This window comes from Crocuta crocuta, unplaced genomic scaffold (assembly GCF_008692635.1).
Source record: "Crocuta crocuta isolate KB4526 unplaced genomic scaffold, BGI_CrCroc_1.0 scaffold230, whole genome shotgun sequence".
Taxonomy (NCBI): domain Eukaryota; kingdom Metazoa; phylum Chordata; class Mammalia; order Carnivora; family Hyaenidae; genus Crocuta; species Crocuta crocuta.
In genome coordinates this window covers 126,040-146,614 of record NW_027527393.1, presented here as the reverse complement: position 1 = coordinate 146,614, position 20,575 = coordinate 126,040, and the positions used below count along the sequence as shown (strand labels likewise).

Here is a 20,575-nt window from a genome sequence, read left to right as displayed (position 1 = left end):
CCATTAAAATAGTTAACATGATTCAGTGTAATCTAAAACAAGGTCTTCAAGTATTAAAAACTTGTTATATAACAGGTAATGAGTGAGCCCTTCCCTGATCCCACTGCTATTTCATTTAACAGCCTTATTTGGCCTGTTCCCTAAATCTGGATTAAATGAATGGTGGCCTATACTGGATTGCTGTGACCATAATGCCATGGTTCCATCCCAATAAGGCCTCTATACCCAACAACCTAATAACTTAAATTGCTGACTCCATCCAATCAGCAACTGGTAAATATTTTGCTACTATAAATTTGGCTAATATGTTCTATTCAATGCCTATTTCAACAGCCTCTCAGCCATAGTTAGCCTTTACCACTAAAGGGACACAATATACCTTTACAAGGAATAGTCACAGGATACCTCCACAGCCTTGCTATTGTACACAGTCTTTACAGGCAAAATCTTAACTACAGTAACCTTTCTCCAGGAGCATAGGTATGACATTATTTGCTTGACACACTCATTAAAGACACGAGTCACAAAAGACTCACAAAAAGGGGATATGCTGTTGTCCCACACATAGTGCAAGGCTCTGCCACCTCCATTAAATTCCTTAAAGTGGGGTGCCTGGGTGGCTCAGTTAGTTGAGTGTCCAACTGCAGCTCGGGTCATGATCTCACAGTTCGTGAGTTTGAGCCCCATGTCTGACTTTGTGCTAACAGCTAGAGCCTGGAACCTGCTTCAGATTCTGTGTCTCCCTCTCTTTCTGTCTCTCCCCTGTTCACACTCTGTGTGTGTGTGTGTGTGTGTGTGTGTGTGTCTCAAAAATAAATAAAACATTAAAAAAAAAAGAATCTGACTCTTGGTTTTGGCTCAGGTCATGATCTCACGGTTTGTGGGTTCAAGCCCCACTCTGTGCTGACAAGAAGAAGCCCGCTTGGGATTCTCTTTCTCTCCCTCCCTCTGTACCTCCCGTGCTCACTCTTTCTCAAATAAATAAACATTAAAAAATTTAGTATGATTGCAATAATATTTGCAAGTTTGAATAAAAATTAATTTTTTGCTCTCTTTATCCTTCTTATTAACTATCACATAATATGTGTATATATATATACATATATATATGCACAGTATAATTGTATAATCTGTGAACACACATATTCAGATGTTTTAAAATTTTCATGGTAGAATGAAAGCAAATTTCTATTACTGGTATAATCTCTATAATTACTTTTATTTTCAGGTGTGTTACTTTTACCTTCCAACTTATCTTACATCACAACAATTAGCAGAAGTCACTGAAAATAGTAAGAGGTCAATATAAACTTTATTTAAAGACCATAAGACTTTTTTTAGGGGAGGGGTATAATTTTAGACTATGTATCTATTTGTTTATTTTTGTTGTACTCTATCTTTGTAGCTTTAGTTTGCATTTTGTGGAAAGACATTTTCTGATTTCAGAGAAGGAAAGCCCCAAAGAATGCAACAAAGGAAACCCACTATTAGATTTCCTTGGAATAATTGAGAATTGACTGCAAATGTACTTACTCGGCTTTTTAGTCATTTTTATAAAGTAAGACAAATAAATATGCATTTTACTATAGAATTCTGAACTCTCCCCTTGAAAGCTATAATTATGATTTGATGACCTTCTCCACACTGCTCTAGCTATGTACACCTTGGCTCAAATATCCTTTAGCTCAGTAGTGGCTAAATGATCAGGCACTCTGCTTAATCCATCTGTTTTAACAGTGACCTCTTTGGAATTTTTTTTTTATAAGCTTTGGATATTTTCTTTTTATAGCTTTGCCAACATAATCATAATGCATCCTGACACCAGACAGTGTAAATTAATTCCTCTTCTGTCTTATGAGCCACAGAGAAGAACCAGATTTTTCACCTTAACACTTGATTAAATTCTGGAAAGAAAGGAGACCAAAAAATGAGGTCCTTGGGAAAACTGTATCTCACCAATGCCAGCCTGGAGACTAAAAGTAAAAGTAAATTTAAAGCAAATTAGCTCTTCCTAAGATTTTTTTTAAAATCTTAACAGGAAGAGACATAGAGGAGGAGAGAGAGCAAGGGCAGGTAAAAAGCCTATTTATCTTAAAATCAATCTTAAGCCAGATGAACTAGACCAGTGCTTCCCAAACTTATCTGCTCATTAGACTCACCTGGGTAGTCTGTTAACAATACAGACTAGAGCCTCCAATTCGGTGTGTCTGATACCATATGAATTGCAAGCCCCCAAAGAGATTCATGTTGTCACACAAATTTGGGAATGACTGAATTAGAGTAAAGGTTTGAGGTCAGATTTCCTAATAATACACTGAAAAAACCACAAACACAAATCCATATCCAAATTATTGGGAGCTATGAGCTAACAGCATGTATTACCCAAAAGAATAGTTGTTTTAGCAAAGGATATCAATGGCACATGCACAGCCTTAGAGAGCTATTCATCCAATTTCAGAGCTTATTAAGAATTTTCTTGGAGTAGATTAAAAATTAAATAAATCATAAAATTAACTTTTCCCAGAGCTGCTCTATCAGAACATATAATGATGGTCTTGGCTACATCAGCAAACCTCTGGGCTTTTTCACCGTTCACTCTAACAGTCAACCCTGAAGGCCACCACTAAAGAAGTTTAATATGTTTTTCAATAAATGTTCTGCAGGGGTGACTTGTTTTGGTCATCGGGTGACTTGTTTTGCCCCTAGATGACCATTTGTTCCTGGGAGGCAGGAACAAATAGGTTCTAGGTGTAGACAGTAGGTAGTAGTTGTTCAATGAGTGCTTTCTAAATGAACTCTACATTGATCTGATCTACAAATCCACATGATTTGTAGATCCTGTCTGAGCAGCTGAGAAGCTTATGTTATTGAACCTAAAAGCACTCTGTTGGAATTTTAAGTATTGCATATTTAAACCCTAGACCTAGAAATATTTCTGAAGAAAGACATTTCAAGTCACCTTGCCACTCTGATCCATTTCACATCAGATTTCTCATTGTTGTCCTTTGACATTTGATTAAGGATGCTGAAGAATTTTATATAGAAAAATTTAGGGTGCCTGGGTGGCTCAGTTGGTTAAGCATCTGACTTCAGCTCAGGTTGTGGTCTCACAGCTAGCTCATGGGTTCGTGCCCTGTGTCAGACTGTGTGGAGCCTGCTTCAGATTCTGAAGTCTCCCTCTCTCTCTCTCTGCCCTTCCCCCACTTGTACTCTGTCTCTCTCTGTCTTAAAAATAAAGATTAAAAGAAAAATTCCCCCAAATCTTTCGTAATTAAAATAACTGAAGAAATTACTAAAATGCTGACTCATTTGTAATAATCTGAAAATTAGTATAATTACAGACAGTTCTAAAGATCTTCACTGTAGGGGAAGCTGAGGAGAAAGGAAGTATAGAAACATGGATGCATTGAAAATAGAAGACACAATTGCTCACTAAAGCTTCTTTATCCTGAGGGGCCAGAACATTCTGGATGATATTAACCAAGATATCTTTGGGTCTTTTAAAGAGATCATAAAAAACAATGGACTAAGAAAAAAGGCAGGATTGAAGATCTCACTTAATTCAACTAATATTTGAGTGGTATCATTTATAGATGTTCATCTTCTGAATAAAAAAATCAGAAACAATCTTTTGAAATGTGATCAATCTAAAACAGCTGTTTGTAAGAGGGCAAGTACTGAGAATGAATAAATGAAGATAGTGAAGCACAGGAGATATTGCACGATCCCATTAGAATACATCCAGCACACAATCTCATTACAATAGTCAGTATAGCCTCTAGGCAATTGCAGGCTCTCCCAGACCAACTGCTCTTCACCCTTCACAGTTGTTCTTCATCAATTTTCTCTTGTTCTTCCTAGCCCCTGATCCTGCCATAGATCTTCCCAGTGTGCTCTTCCTCTTCATCCTATTCACACTAGCTCCTGGAAAATACTTGCTTAATTCACTCACAGAACTATGCTGTATGCGTGACTCCCTACAAGAAAAACTCCAGTCTTAGACCAAAGAAGCAAATCATTAATGGTGGCACTTCTGCAAATTAGTTAATAGAAAAAGAGTGCTTTTTGGGAAAGATGGGGGAAAGGCTTTCCTGAATTATCAGCACTTTATCTTCTGCTTATATTTTAGGTTGGGGCAGTGGGGGTGGAGTCACACCTGGATTTTCAGCACCAACCAATTACATAACATTGGGAAGATTCCTCAACCGCTTTGAGCCTCAGTTTCCCTAGACCCTGCTCTGTAATGCTTCCTCAATGATTAAACCCCTTTATTTTCCATTTGCAGTAGGCAAGAGAACCCAGATTTTTAGAGCTTTCTTTCTGGTAATTAAATAGCTTTTAGCTGTCACCTCTTTCGCTCCTCTTGCTTATACAGAAATCTGCTTAAACCCATCTAAACTTCCCAATCACTCAGTAAAAAATAGCCAGGAACTAAAGAGGAAAGTAGTGGTTAGAGCATATTCTAATTCACTTATAAGCATTTATTAGCCAATCTGTTTCACTTTTAAGACCTATGGACTAGATACATTTGTTGCAATGAACTCAAAACTTGGAATTTTTTAAGCTAGAGTAAACTTTCTTCATTTTAACTATATTTTACCTGCACTAAAGAGTGTGAGCTTAGAGGAAAAACTAATCAGTATATATATGAAAGCTCTTGTTTCATTAAATGAAGAATGTTCTCGTTTAAGTCACTCTTGTGTCACCAGGAGACTGCCCTTGGGTCTTTCAGTCTCAGAAGAGACGACTCAAGTTTCAAGCTACTCACTCCACCCTTGGGTACCGAGGTTCCTGAAAAGCTTGAAGTCTTGCATGTTGGGGACTGCAGGACACTGACAATAATCATACATCACATTGTGTGGAGAGAGGAACACTCTAGCATTTTCAGAAGCCCCTATTACAGGTTTGGAAATAATAAAGACAATACAAATGTTCATGGGTTTGTTTTTTTTTATACCTACCTATGTGTGTCACTTTCTCCAGCAAATCCTCTATGAAGCATAGAGGGAAAGCAGAGCTGCCTATCTTCTGTTAACTTAAATAGTCTTCGTATTTTAAAATATTAATCGCCGAGATTAAAATTCAAAAGTTGTTTCCCAGTAAATTCTAGATCAGTACGCTTCATGTAGTCTGAAACACCATCTGTCTTTGATGTGTTTTTAATTTAAGCTAGCCCAGTCATAACAAAGTATTTTCACTGAGTATTTTTTTCATAGTCATTTATTCAATTGAGGTCAAGTTGAGTGGCCATCTTGCTGCTATGTTAATGCATGAGGTAAGCTCTTTCGAGTCTAAGAATTCTCTTTTTCTTTTAATCCTTTCTGTAACTTGCTTCAAGATTTATCTGGGGAACATACATTGAGACATTCTCATCTCTATTTCTCATATACATAATAGTAATTATAATTGTAAATAGAATTTTTGGTCTTTTTAAAACTGCATTTCTAAAATATTATCTGCACTCTGACAAATCTCTCCCTTTAATTTATTGTAATGGTAACTCTCATTTTTAAAATTAAAGGTAGTGATAGAAACATATGATTCAGTTCCTAATTCTATCACCATATATAACTGGGGGCAAGTGACTAATTTCTCATAACACATTTTAAATGACCTGTGAAGTTTAGTAGCTGGGTGAAAATTAATGTGTGCTTTCTGCATTTTAGGATATATAGAAATATTTCAATAGGTTAATTTTTAAATTTGAGATCTAACATTGTGCACAAGATACTCAAATGTCTATCTGACTTTTACCACAGCACATCTAACTCATTTTTTTTCTATTTTACAATTTCATAGAATTGATGCAAAACTAAATTAATCAATGCTACTAAAGACAGCAAGAAAAAAAAAACAATTGGCAATCCATAAGTAATTTGGAGAGACCTGAGAATTTTGGAGCTGGAAGGAACTTTAGTCATCAGCAAATTAATAAACAAAAATTAATCAAACTAACAAAAAAGAAATCCTGATTTCAAAAATGAGGAAAAGGGGGCACACCTGGCTGGCTCAGTTGGAAAAGCACACGATCCTTGATCTAGGGGTTGTGAGTCTGAGCCTCAGGTTGTGTAGAGATTACTTAAAAATTAAAAAATTAAAAAACAAAGAGGAGGAAAAGGAAACCAAATTGTTGGTATGAAAAAGATCTCATTAATTTCAGAATCAAGTCTAAATGGCATGTCACTGGATCTCTGGGCTAGTACTTTTCCCACAATAATGATGGCTTTTAATTGTTTCAAGGATAAAACAATTTTTTAAACATCAGATCATCAATGGACACAGTGAATATAGTTTGCAGTAGGAAAAGGCTGAGACTTTGGGTGTATGTGGGAGAAAAATGTAGACCTTTTGCTATCCCATTCTATGAAGGTCAGACCTTCATGTGCTTAGGGTGAGGTTTCTGATTGTAAAGTCTGTATGGAAAGACATGTCCATATCTTGACCTGTGTTGTGCTTAGAAGTCAATCTATGTTCTTCCAAGGCTCTGTGAAAAAAATCATTCTCTCCTTTGATTGAAAAAAGCCCTCTTGCTTGGAAGCATACTGTTAGGGTAGAGGAAGCTTGTTAAATAATAATCCTACCTTGGACTGATGAGATTCAGACAATAACAGTTACTTACTGGTGTAATTTTAAAATTGTATTCATTGAAGTCTGAATTGCACAATAACTTCCAAGATATAAAATCATAACATACTGATTTCTTTATGTGCAGGGAGAGGGATTCTAGCCTAGAGTCTAGGCAGGACAGGATTGAAGCAACCTTGCCTATGGAAGGAAGGTAGACACCTACAACAAGGCTGGACACTAAAGAGAGAGCCAACCAGTAGGGACCCCCACAAATAGGCACAATTAATGGACCCTAGTAGTAATGATGTTAAATATCTAATGCTAGGTTGCCCATTTCTGCACTATAATTCTCTCATATCATTCTCCAGTCTTTGGCAAAGTTTACAATGCAACACAACCATCTTAGTGATATCTCTGCTTCAGGCAACAGAGAGAGGACCCTGAGGACAATCTTAGTGTGATTTTGACCAGAGAGGGATGTAACAGCATCAAAAAGTTTTAGGAAACAGCAGGAAGTGGTGAGCAGAGAGACCAGAATATCAGACAAGAAAAACTTACAGGTAACACTTAGGATGGAGTCTTAGAATCTGAAGATTCTTAGAAATACTAGGTGTGGGGGGGAAAAAGTTTGTATATCATGTAGTATGGGAGATACAACTAGTTTATTGAGGTTTAATGCAAGATGATGCTTCAAGGTTGTAGAATCTACATTTTTTTAGATAGCTGTTGATTGAGAAAATATAGAACAGATGAAAAGATACTATGAAATAAATATTGCAAAGCAATCAATTCTCATTTTTATAAGAATACTCTACGTACATTTGGAAAATGGTAATATATATGATATGTGACAGTATTTATTTAGACACAGATACATATATATGGCTTATGGACCCATCTAATAATTCTGTAGAATCCTAGCAGACCAGGATCTCCATGTTGATAAGCACTGCACTGCATCATAAACCATTGCTTTGATGGCCAACAACCTGTTTCCTCTAACAACAAGAACTTTAATATCTAATATGTAAGACTTCTTCCACCTAATTTACTTCCTCCCTTTGTTCATTTAGAATTATAAGTTATTCAAACTAAAGAATTTTGTTGACTGCTCATGTAACCTAATCCTTTCAGCTACCTTTTTGAGATTGAAAGCCTAGATAATCATGACCGTCAATGTTCATAGATAAGTCCAGGGAGATTCACCGATACGTCTGTAGAATAGATTAGAAAAATTTCTCATACTAGATTCCATTCCACAGCCCAATCTTCAGTCCAGAATCCTGGTAGCCTGTTTTGAGCATTGAAAACTCACCACCACTGGAGAGCTATGGGCTCACACAGTAATGGCTTTCTTCACTTAGCCTTATCTAAACCTCAGTTGTTAGACTATGATAATCAAATGGCAGAGAATAATTCTAGAGTGAAAAAAATAAAATATCACTCTTGAAAATTCCAAATTATTTTCAGCAAGGCTGGGATGGAAAAATCTCATTTAACTAGCAAGTGCAATAAAAATGTGACATTTACAAACTAATTATAACACATTTCCATTCTTCATTGGTACACTCAGTGATGACATATTGTTCTTTTATAGTTGCCATTTCCAAGTTTTAATTGCTTTGGTTTAATTGGTTTAATCCAAAAAAAATGTCAATTCAGTAATTACCACTATGCTGTTGGAATTAGTTTCATTTATTGTGCAAAAGAAAATTTGACTTCAGAAAGGGAAAAACAATTATAATATAATACCAGGAGAAATACTATATCATCAAGGTATTTAAAAACAGTATTGTATAAACTCAAACTCGGTTTATTTTACAGGAATAAAGAAAATGTTCTTTTTTCCATTTTAAATGATAATAATCAAATAAATAATCAAATACAAATTAATTAATCCAGAATCACATTCATTCCTTTATAAATTTATTACTTTGTTTGGAAAATAACTGCTGAATGCCAATTATATGCTTGGCAAAACAGTTATAGAACAACTTCATGGAATCTAATGTGTGAGAAAAAAAAACAACACAAATCCATGTATAAATATAATATGATTTAGATGAAAAATTAGTTTGTTTTGTGAGTGTATCAGAACCTGATTCATTGACAATATGAGCCTTGCGGAAAAGGAGCTAGCTAGTTGGTATAGAGGTGAAAGAAGAGTATTTCATGCACAGAAGAAAAGCATAGCACATTTCAGAAACTGAGGAATGACCAGTGTGGCCTAAGCACAGAGAAGAAGGTGGAAAATGGCACAAGATGAAGTGGGTCAGTAAACAGGGGCTGTGTCATTGGGGCATGTTAAGAATTTGGTCTATCCTTATAACAAAGGGGAGTCATCAACGTGTTTGAAGCAAAGCATGATGATCAAAATTAAACTTTAAAAAGATCACTTTGGTGGCAGCAAATGGAACATATTGGAAAAGAAGAGTGGATTCAAGAGATGAGTTTGGAGACAATTGCAGTATTCCAGGTAAGAGATAATGATCAATTATAAGATAGAGTTTATGCCTTCAATTTAACAATCTATAAAGTCTAAAGTTATTTGTGTTCTTCAAGTGACCTATTTTCACAGAATTACACATCAGACTCAAAGGGAAAGCAGAGTGATACAATAGAAGGTATTAATGCTTTAGAATGAAATACACCTGGTTTAGCTCTGGTTTGAACTTTTGGCTTCACGACTTATTAGCTAAGGGACCTCATACAAAGCATTAAGCTCTCTGAGCCTCAGCTTTCACATCTTTTGAGCACATAATACAATCTCCCACAGCTGAGAAGACTAAGTGTGACAACCCATGTGATATTCCCAGCATGTGGAAGGCCGGTTGGTAGGAAGAGCCCTAGGAGAGATGGTTTCATCCCCTCATGTTAGAGGTTCTTGAATTCCTTTGAAATCTGTTCCTCCTTCTGGGTTTCTTTCTCAGTGAGAAGGACTAAAATCCACCTAGTTGCACAAATCAGAGCCCAGCAGGCATCCTTTTCCTTCACCTCCATGACCATCTAGTCATATAAACTCTATTCTCTGAATAGCTCCTCAATTTATGGACCAACTGCTTTGCTCACTCTCTTTCACTAACCTAGTTAAGGTCATAAGCATCTAGAGCTTGGATTATCCCCTTCACTAATTATCCTGCCTGAGTTTTGTTTCCTCTTCCATTCTTCACACCAGCCACACAAACCTTACTACCTTAGCTCTTTCACCACTCTCAAAAGTCACCTAGTTCCTTAGTATGACTAACAACACCCTGCATGATCTACATTCTGCTTACATCCCAGCCTCACCTCTTGCTGCTCCTATGCCTATGGTCCAGCAGCTGGAGGAAATTGCTCCTCACTTAGGACTTGGAGCTCTCAGAAATATACTCCCTTCACCTTGAGACTCAGGCCAAAGGATGGATGCAGTTCTTCCTGGTTGGAGCACTCTTCTCTCAAAGCTTCTCTTCGCTGGATCAATACCTACTCAAAACTGAAGCCTTGGCTCAGATTGGGGCTTTGAGAGGCACTTTCCCCTCACCTGAGTGTACCCTAAAAGTGTAGGACAGCCTATAACCTGAATTTCATTATTTGAATGAATTGAGTGAGCAGTCAAGTGGGGCATGAGGAGTCTCACTAGATTGGCGAAGGTCACATAAGTTGTGGTTGGTAGTGTGAGCAGAGGACCCATTTCCTGCTATAGGTTGTAGTGTGCCTTTCTCTCCATCATGCCGACACCTNACCCATGAACCGTGAGATCATGACCTGAGCCGAAGTCAGATGCTTAACAGACTGAACCACCCAGGCGCCCCTGACACCTACCTTATTAATTTCTGTTTACATTACCTCTCTTCATTAAACCTTAGAAACATTCTCTTCATGTGGTTGCAAAATGTTGCACATTTATACTGCGAGTTATGATTTTTTCATTCAAAACAGACCATCGTCACTTCCTTTCCCAAGATTTCTTTGACTTTCCAGAAGTGGTAGCCATAGTTCACATAACACTCTCAAGCACTCCTGCAGATTTTTTACAGTCATCTCCATCCTCATGATACTATAAACTCTCTGAAACTAAAACCATTCTATTCATTTTACATCTCTGGTACCCAAGGCTGTTCTTGGAATTCAATAGTACTTAATATTTGTTTAACATAATGGCACTCCAGAGCTAAATGGTGTCCAAACAAGTACAACTAATATGAGATAAGGTATGCCAAGAAAAACATGATGCAAGAGTAAGAAGACAGGCTAAAACAATGATGGCTCTGCCATCTAGAGATAGAGAGTGTGAGAAAAAGCAGATGGCTCTGGCTAAGATAAAGAATTAGGAAGGCAGCTGGGAAGGTGGTGCCACTGCCAGAACAGGCTGTCTCCCCTGTGGAGTACCTTCACTCATGCAGTGGCCTTCCTGCCTCTTTGTAGTCAAGAGAGAGAACTGGAGATGGAAAGGAAGAAGCTGTCACTTTCAGAGAGTGAGCAGTTAAGTAGGAAAGCTGTCTCATATGGCACTTTCTACGCCTCCAGGGAAGCCAAAAGCCAACACTAGAGTAGCTGGTTTCACAGGTTTGAAATGACAGAATCAAAGTCAACTAATTGCAAAGGAAATGGAACTGAGCTGGGGGCAGAAATCCAAGTGTTAGTTCTAATCTTGCCCTGTGGCCTCAGGCAGACTTCTGAGCCTCATTTTTCTCCTCTGTGAAACAAAAGATTTAAACTAGATGGTCTCCAACAGCCTTTTCTCATTTAGGGGTTGTGCAACTTATAGGACCGGCTCCTGGATTTATTTAAAGCAGCTACATAACCAAGGTAGAGCAGACTGTCACTCTGATTAATGTATGCAAATGCAGACATTCAAGCTCATCCCTTCACCCCTGAAACTTGAACTAGACCAGTTGAAGCATTGACACATGATGATATCCCCTCATCCACATATGGTAAGCACAGTCATAAGCTTTATCAATAAAAAGTTACAGATGTGTTGGAGCTGTAAAGCAGTGGTTTGCAAATACCAAACTCAGTGTGGCAACTTGTTTAAAACATAAGTTCCAAAGCCTTGCTCCATATCTGCCAAATCAGAATCTCCAAGATGGAGTCCAAGAATATGTTTATATTTTTATATACCTTTTTTACTTTTTATAAACCTCACATATGATTTGATAATTAGCTAGTTTGTGGCTCATTTTTAAAGGAAAATTAGTGTTTCTCAATGGGTAGCCTATAGATCATTTTCATGTGAATTATCTGAGATACCTGTTAAAAATATCTGGGAATGTGACCAACAATCTGTATTCTAACAATTCTTTCAGTGATTTTATAACTGAAAGATTTTACAAGCTGACAAATCAAATCAATATGTGGGCAAAACCTCAAAGTCTATGAAACAATATAGTAAAGATAGGAAATTATGATTGCAGTATAGGTTTATTTCAGTATTATTATTAATATTTGTATTGTTTCATCTCATCTAATCCCCATAACAAGCCTATAATATAAGCATTTTAACCTCATGTTACTTATACATTGAAGCATTAGAGAATTCAGGTAACCTGCTCCACACACAAGATTCATAATATGGATGCTTTGGAACTGAAAATTAATGCCCTGTAACTAGGAAACAACTTATATTGCAACAGAATGTGTAATTAAGATTTCAGTACACCTTTTAATTAAACAATTTGCTGAGATCTTATCTTACGAGGCAAGTTAGAAATATGTCTCAGTTCCTACTGGCTGGACTTACTAGCTACCACACAAATGTTAATGTCATTCTAGTAATCATAGATTACCCAAGATAAAATGACTATTAACTACTAAGCAACAACGTTTCAGGGATGTCCTAGAATCATAAAATGATCTAAGGTAGTCATCATTTCTAGTCAATAACCTTCAAACGCAAATACGTACAGTTGAGAAGTCCAGAAGTATGCTAAGGTCTTATTCACCTAGGAAAGAACCCACCCAGCTCTAGACCTTAGTTGCCTAACTGCTTCATGAATCTGTCTTTGCTCCACAGGCCCTACACTCTGTGCTGCTCGACTCAGTATATCAACTACTTGCCTTAATGTTAGAATAGGATTACATTAGATTTCAAATGTCTTTCAAAGAATAAAATATTAAATGCTGTTACTACAGATATGTTGAGACAAAGCTTGTTTTTTTTTTCATTGAGTCTCCTCAGTTTATCTAAGAAAATAAGTGCCTGTGAAAAGATGTGTTTGTCTTTATCTCTTGGTAAATTGAAGCAGAAAGGGTCTCCCAGATTCCCTCTTCCTGAGTTGGCCAATTTTGAGTCAAGCACAATAGTAGGCATTTCAGAAACTGAAGGAACCTTAGCTATTATGAGACCTAGCTTTGATTTTACAAAAAAAATCACTGGAAGTGTAAATATAAAATACAAATTCATCCAAAGCCATGTAACTTTTAACAGAATACAAATTTTACTCCTTTCCTGTGTTCACACCCTATGCTTTTCCTCTTCCTTCCCATTGATGTTACACAGTTTCTAAAAGATGTGGATACATAGGTATTTTCACAAAGGGGAAAAAATAATGAAAATCACATCAAAAAAGAGAAATTGCCAAAATAAACAAATCAAACTCTTACTAACTATAGATAGACTTGATGAAGATACACTGATTAAGATTTTGGTGATTGTGTGCTTTACTTTCATTCAAATTTTGCATGTCAACTCAGATTGCATAGCTATTTCCTGTCAAGGGTTTTCCTGAAGGAGCCATTTCTTCTACAAAATCAATATCTAATTTTCTAAATAAAGAAGAAAAAGATACTTACAAGTCTCAGATTAAGATATGCTGTTATTTCTAAGAGGTTTAGGAAGAAGCTCTGATAAACTTTCTTTCCTGTAAATTAATTTTAAAAAAAGCTATAAGAACCAGAAAAGGTATAAATTCAGTTAGACTAATAAATTTTAAAGATTTTGTCAGTGCTTTATTTTTTTTAAACGGAGCTACAACCGGTAAACACCATGACTTGCTTGACTTTTTTGAGAAAAGCAGAACTCCCGATTCTGCAATAAAATGTTCTATTAAAAATCAAAATGGCTTCATTTCAAACAACAGATATTAGTACCTAAGACTGCCAGCTACAATTACTGCATCAGTGCTATTAGGAATTAATGTCAAATTGAGAAATTCATCATCTAAAAAGGACAGGCCATTATAGCAAATACTTGAAGGCATAGAAACATGACTGTAAGAAAATACTTGGCATGACCACACTTTTGGGAAATTGTAAAACATATGACACTTTTCCAACATGACTGTAGAAATATTTTTTTCATTTCTTAAGTGCCCTGAAAAATTGGACCAATTTTCCCACTACCTAAATGGAGACCACGTGGAAAGAATTCAACCATCTTGCTCCTAGAAACAAAGATAAGCAGTGTACATTCTTGTTCACAGAATGGGGCCTGTATCTCAAGATTGAGCACCTGACACAAGAAGGGTGAAAAATAACTGGGGCATGAACTATCAGTATTCACACTGGCCATTGATAGCAAGAGGCAACTTTGCAAATACCCTCTGCCACACTCCAACTGCCCTCAGCCAGCCTGCCATTCATTCTTCCTCGACTACTACAACAACATCCTAAATGACTCTTCACATTCTTGCTTCCTAAAACTCTGTTCTTTACACAGATGTCAGATGGAATTATGTCAAAGTAAATGTGCTCATAATCATTCTGGAATTAATCCTTCACAGCCTTCCCATCAGCTATGGGATCAAGTCCACGCCCTTTCACAGAGTGTATGGTGCTCCCTGGGAGTTGGCCCCAATCTACCTCTCCTTGCTTTACACCCAGGACCAACCTGCATGAATCCTGAAGCTCTGAAGTCATACCCAGCCTTGTTTATTTTGCCCCCATGACTGAGGTTCTTTGCCCTCACTCTCCTCCCCATCCAATGCTAGCATATATTCATCCGTTCAGGGTTAACTTGGGCACCTCTTTTCCAGAAAACTTCTATGTTCCCTCCCCTTTGCTCCAAAACACTCTGGTGTATCTCTTTTATTAAACTTACAAATTCCGGATTAGTGCCTTCCCATCTCCACCTCACAGTTTTTTAAAGCCTTTTGAGGACATGGGCTGTGACTCATTCCTCTTGCACACGATTTTGCACATGGTAAGAGGAATGAAATAAATATCTGTTGAATGTCAAGGTGCATGAGGTACTTTTCAGACTCAGAGCTTCCTGAATGCGTTCTTTTATCACTGTGAAAGAATTTGAAAATCTGAAACGGACATCTTTTAAACTTGTTCCTATACCCAGCTTCCCATGTTGTTTTCACTGTTCCTCTCACTCTGCATCTGAGACTGTTTCCCTTCAATTGAGCCCAATTTGTACAGACTAAATAAAGAAGAACTGAGAAGAGGAAGAGAAAAATACATGAAAACATGATCATGGGGGAAGTAGCAATAAAATTCAATTTTAAAAACATCAAAATTTATGTAATATAGTGTAAATATTATGCCTAAAAACCAAGATTAAGAAAACATACTTCTGTAGCCCTAATTTTTTCAAAAACCTGTCAATAGCTCTTGACAAAAATCTAGTAGAAACTACAAATAGGAACCCAGCTTAAGGTAAGTTTGATAAAAACTAAACAATGTTGTTTGTGTCCATAGCATGCATGTTTTTAAAAATCCTTATTTTAGGGATTGCAGTGAGGGAAGCTTGCTTTGGCAGCTGAGAGATCTTTCTTCTGCCACTGATTGGTGCAGAGGTTGTCTGTTCCTCTCCAACCCAGGATTCTGGGCTCATCCATGTGACTTCTCTGGCCAAGAAAATATCAAGAGAACCTGCCCCAAGCAGCGGCTTGAAAAGTGCTTTTACACTGGGCCTGCCACCTTTTGCTGACCACCTCTGTGTGAATAAGCCCAGGCCGGTCTGCTGGAGACATCAGGCCCAGCAACAGCTAGCATGAACTATCTAGAGGGGAAAGAAGACAGAGAAGTAGGGAGCTCAGTGCATTTCACTTGCAACCTTCTCTCAAACAGAGAAGACCTGAAGCCATAGGACAATGAGACACAGGAGTTTGGGAAGAGAAAGAGACAGAATACACTGGGAAGGAAACCGCATAAAGGTACCTCAAGATACAAGCCAAGTACACATGGTGGTGAATCCCAAATACTGCTACAAGCAGGGAAACAAAATAATCAAACTCTCAACAAGAGAAACCAAGAGACACCATTCAAAGAACACTTCCTGAACGGACAAGCCTGCACAGTCAAAGAGCCCTCACTAATACAGCAGAACTCGCAGGGGCAGGGTGTACAACAAACTTTTAAAATTAACAAGAGATAGAAAACTAACCAAAATGACGAAACGGAAGAACTCTCCTCCAAAGAAATTCCAGGAAGAAATGACAGCTAAAGAACTGCTCAAAACAGATATAAGCAACATGACTGTACAACAATTTAGAACAATACTCATAAAACTAATCCCTGGGATTGAAAAAAGCATGGAAGACATCAGAAAAACTATTGCTACAAACACTATGGAGCTCAAAAATAGTTATGATGAATTAAAAATGCTATAAATGAGATACATAATAAAAGGGAGGCGTCTAATGCACGGATTGAAGAGGCAGAAAGGAGAATAAGTGATTTAGAAGACACAATTATAGAAAAAGAGGAAGGTGAGAAAGAGAGAGATAAATTGATCCAGGAACATGAAAGAAGAGTTTGAGAGCTCAGCGATACAATCAAACGGAACAATATCCATATCATAGGAATTCCAGAAGAGGAAGAGAGAGGGAAAGGGGCTGAAGGAGTCCTTGAACAAATTATAGCAGAGAACTACCCCAACTTGGGGAGGAAAGTAGATGTTGCAATTCAAGTGGCAGAGAGAACTCCCCTCAGACATAACTTGAATCGATCTTCTGCACTATATATCATAGTGAAACTGGCAAAATATAAGGACAAAGAGAGAATTTTGAAAACAGCTAGGGAGAAAAGGGCCCTAACATACAAAGAGAAACGTATCAGATGGTTACAGACCTATCTACTGAAACTTGGCAGGCCAAAAAGGAATGGCAGGAAATCTTCATGTGATGAATGGAAAAAATATGCAGCCAAAAAGCCTCTATCCAACAAGCCTGTCATTCAGAATAGGAGGAGAGATAAAAGTCTTTCAAAAAAAAAAAAAAGAAAGAATTGGTCACCACTAAACCAGCCCTAAAGAAATCCTGAGGGAACTCTCTGAAGGAAATGTTCCAAGGAACACAAGATACTACAGACACCACCACAAGCATGAATCCCACAAACGACGCAATGACTCTAAACCCATATATTTTAATAATAACACAGAATGTAAATGGGCTGAATGCTTCAATCAAAAGACATAGGGTAGGAGAATGGATAAAGAAACAAAATCCATTTATTTGCTGTCCACAAGAAACGCATTTTAGACTGGAGGACACCTTCAGATTTAAAGTAAGGGGATGGAGAAATATCTATCATGCTACTGAAAGTCAAAAGAAAGCTAGAGTAGCTATACTTATATCAGACAAACTGGACTTTAAAGACAGTAACAAGGGATGAAGAAGGGCATTATATAATAATTACAGGATCTGTCCATCAGGAAGAACTAACAATTATAAAGGTCTTGGCACCAAATATGGGAGCACCTAAATATATAAAAATTAATCACAAACAGAAACAATCTTATAAATAAGAGTGTGCTAATAGGGGGCTTTAATATTTCACTTACAGCAATGGATAGATCAACTAGACAGAAAATCACTAAAGAAACAATGGACTTGAAAGACACATTGGACCAGATGGAACTGACAGATATATTTAGAATTCTACATCCTGAGGCCATGGAATTCACTTTCTTCTCAAGTGCGCATGGCACATTCTCCAAGATAGATCACACACTGGGACATAAAGCAGCCCTCCATAAATATAAAGGAATTAAGATCATACCATGCACACTTTCAGATCACAATGCTATGAAACTTGAAATCAATCACAGGAAGAAGTCTGGAAAACNAAGAAATTCCAGGAAGAAATGACAGCTAAAGAACTGCTCAAAACAGATATAAGCAACATGACTGTACAACAATTTAGAACAATACTCATAAAACTAATCCCTGGGATTGAAAAAAGCATGGAAGACATCAGAAAAACTATTGCTACAAACACTATGGAGCTCAAAAATAGTTATGATGAATTAAAAATGCTATAAATGAGATACATAATAAAAGGGAGGCGTCTAATGCACGGATTGAAGAGGCAGAAAGGAGAATAAGTGATTTAGAAGACACAATTATAGAAAAAGAGGAAGGTGAGAAAGAGAGAGATAAATTGATCCAGGAACATGAAAGAAGAGTTTGAGAGCTCAGCGATACAATCAAACGGAACAATATCCATATCATAGGAATTCCAGAAGAGGAAGAGAGAGGGAAAGGGGCTGAAGGAGTCCTTGAACAAATTATAGCAGAGAACTACCCCAACTTGGGGAGGAAAGTAGATGTTGCAATTCAAGTGGCAGAGAGAACTCCCCTCAGACATAACTTGAATCGATCTTCTGCACTATATATCATAGTGAAACTGGCAAAATATAAGGACAAAGAGAGAATTTTGAAAACAGCTAGGGAGAAAAGGGCCCTAACATACAAAGAGAAACGTATCAGATGGTTACAGACCTATCTACTGAAACTTGGCAGGCCAAAAAGGAATGGCAGGAAATCTTCATGTGATGAATGGAAAAAATATGCAGCCAAAAAGCCTCTATCCAACAAGCCTGTCATTCAGAATAGGAGGAGAGATAAAAGTCTTTCAAAAAAAAAAAAAAGAAAGAATTGGTCACCACTAAACCAGCCCTAAAGAAATCCTGAGGGAACTCTCTGAAGGAAATGTTCCAAGGAACACAAGATACTACAGACACCACCACAAGCATGAATCCCACAAACGACGCAATGACTCTAAACCCATATATTTTAATAATAACACAGAATGTAAATGGGCTGAATGCTTCAATCAAAAGACATAGGGTAGGAGAATGGATAAAGAAACAAAATCCATTTATTTGCTGTCCACAAGAAACGCATTTTAGACTGGAGGACACCTTCAGATTTAAAGTAAGGGGATGGAGAAATATCTATCATGCTACTGAAAGTCAAAAGAAAGCTAGAGTAGCTATACTTATATCAGACAAACTGGACTTTAAAGACAGTAACAAGGGATGAAGAAGGGCATTATATAATAATTACAGGATCTGTCCATCAGGAAGAACTAACAATTATAAAGGTCTTGGCACCAAATATGGGAGCACCTAAATATATAAAAATTAATCACAAACAGAAACAATCTTATAAATAAGAGTGTGCTAATAGGGGGCTTTAATATTTCACTTACAGCAATGGATAGATCAACTAGACAGAAAATCACTAAAGAAACAATGGACTTGAAAGACACATTGGACCAGATGGAACTGACAGATATATTTAGAATTCTACATCCTGAGGCCATGGAATTCACTTTCTTCTCAAGTGCGCATGGCACATTCTCCAAGATAGATCACACACTGGGACATAAAGCAGCCCTCCATAAATATAAAGGAATTAAGATCATACCATGCACACTTTCAGATCACAATGCTATGAAACTTGAAATCAATCACAGGAAGAAGTCTGGAAAACCTCCAAAAACATGGAGGTTAAAGAACACCCTACTAAAGAACGAATGGGCCAATCAGGCAACTAGAGAAAAAATTTAAAAATATGTGGAAACAAATGAAAACGAAAATACGAGAATCCAAACTCTGTGGGATGTGGCAAAGGCAGTCCTAAAAGGAAAGCACATTGCACTCCAGGCCTATTCAAGAAATTAGAAAAAGTGCAAGTGCAAAATCTAACAGCGCACCTAAAGGAACTAGAGGTAGAGCAAGAAGAGCACCCCAAATTCAGTAGGAGAAAAGAAATAATAAAAATCAGAACAGATATAAACAATATAGAAACCAAAGAAACAGTTGAACAGATGAAACCAAGAGTTGGTTTTTTGAAAAAATAAAATTGACAAACCTCTAGCCAAGCTTCTCAAAAAGAAAAGAGAGAGCATTCAAAAAGACAAAATCATGAATGGAAATGGACTTATTACAACCAACCCCTCAGAAATACAAGCACTTACCAGGAAATACTATGAAAAATTATATGCCAACAAATTGGACAACTTAGAAGATATGGACAAATTCCTAAACACACACTCACTATCAAAATTCACACGGGAAGAGATAGAAAATCTGAAGTGAAGAAATCAGTGTGAAGAAATAACTAGTGAAGAAATCAAGTAAGTTATCAAAAATTTCCCAAAAAATAAGAGCCCTGGGGCATATGGCTTCCCTTGGGAATTCTACCAGACATTTAAAACAGAATCAATACCATTCTTCTCAAGCTATTCCAAAAAATAGAAATCGAAGGAAAACTTCCGGACTCATTCTACAAAGCCAGCATCACTTTGGTTCCCAAACCAGACAGAGACCCAGCAAAAAAAAGAGAACTGCTGACCAATATTCGTGATGAATGCAGATGCAAAACATCCTCAAGATACTTGCAAATCGAATCTAACAGCACATAAAAAGAATTATCCACAAAGATCAAGTGGGATTCATTCCTGGGTTACAGGGCTGGTTCAATATTCACAAATCAATCAATGTGATACATCACAGTAACAAAAGAAAAGATAAAAACCATATAATCCTGTCGATAGATGCAGAAGAAGCATTTGACAAAATACAGCATCCCTTCTTAATAAAGACCTTCGAGAAAGTTGGGATAGAAGGAACTTAAACTACATCAAAGCCATCTATGAGAAGCCTTCGGCTAACATCATCCTCAACGGGGAAAAACTGAGAGCTTTCCCCCTGAGATCAGGAACACGACAGGGGATGTCCACTCTCACCACTGTTGTTTAACATAGTGCTGGAAGTCCTAGCATCAGCCATCAGACAACAAAAGGAAATCAAAGGCATCAAAATTGGCAAAGAAGAAGTCAAACTTTCACT

At 37.2% G+C, this 20,575-nt stretch overlaps 1 protein-coding gene across 4 annotated transcripts in view; it reads right to left on the bottom strand.

Moving 5' to 3' along the window:
- PKIB (cAMP-dependent protein kinase inhibitor beta) overlaps positions 1-20,575 on the bottom strand; it is a 113,165-nt gene that overhangs the window by 25,161 nt on the left and 67,429 nt on the right. For 2 of the 4 annotated variants that reach the window (XM_077752670.1, XM_077752677.1), the window contains exon 2: positions 13,342-13,409. The exons of the other annotated variants lie outside the window; for them this stretch is intronic. The gene's annotated coding sequence lies outside the window, so the exon portion shown is untranslated. The remainder of the gene's footprint in view (positions 1-13,341; positions 13,410-20,575) is intronic. 4 annotated transcript variants of the gene reach the window in all.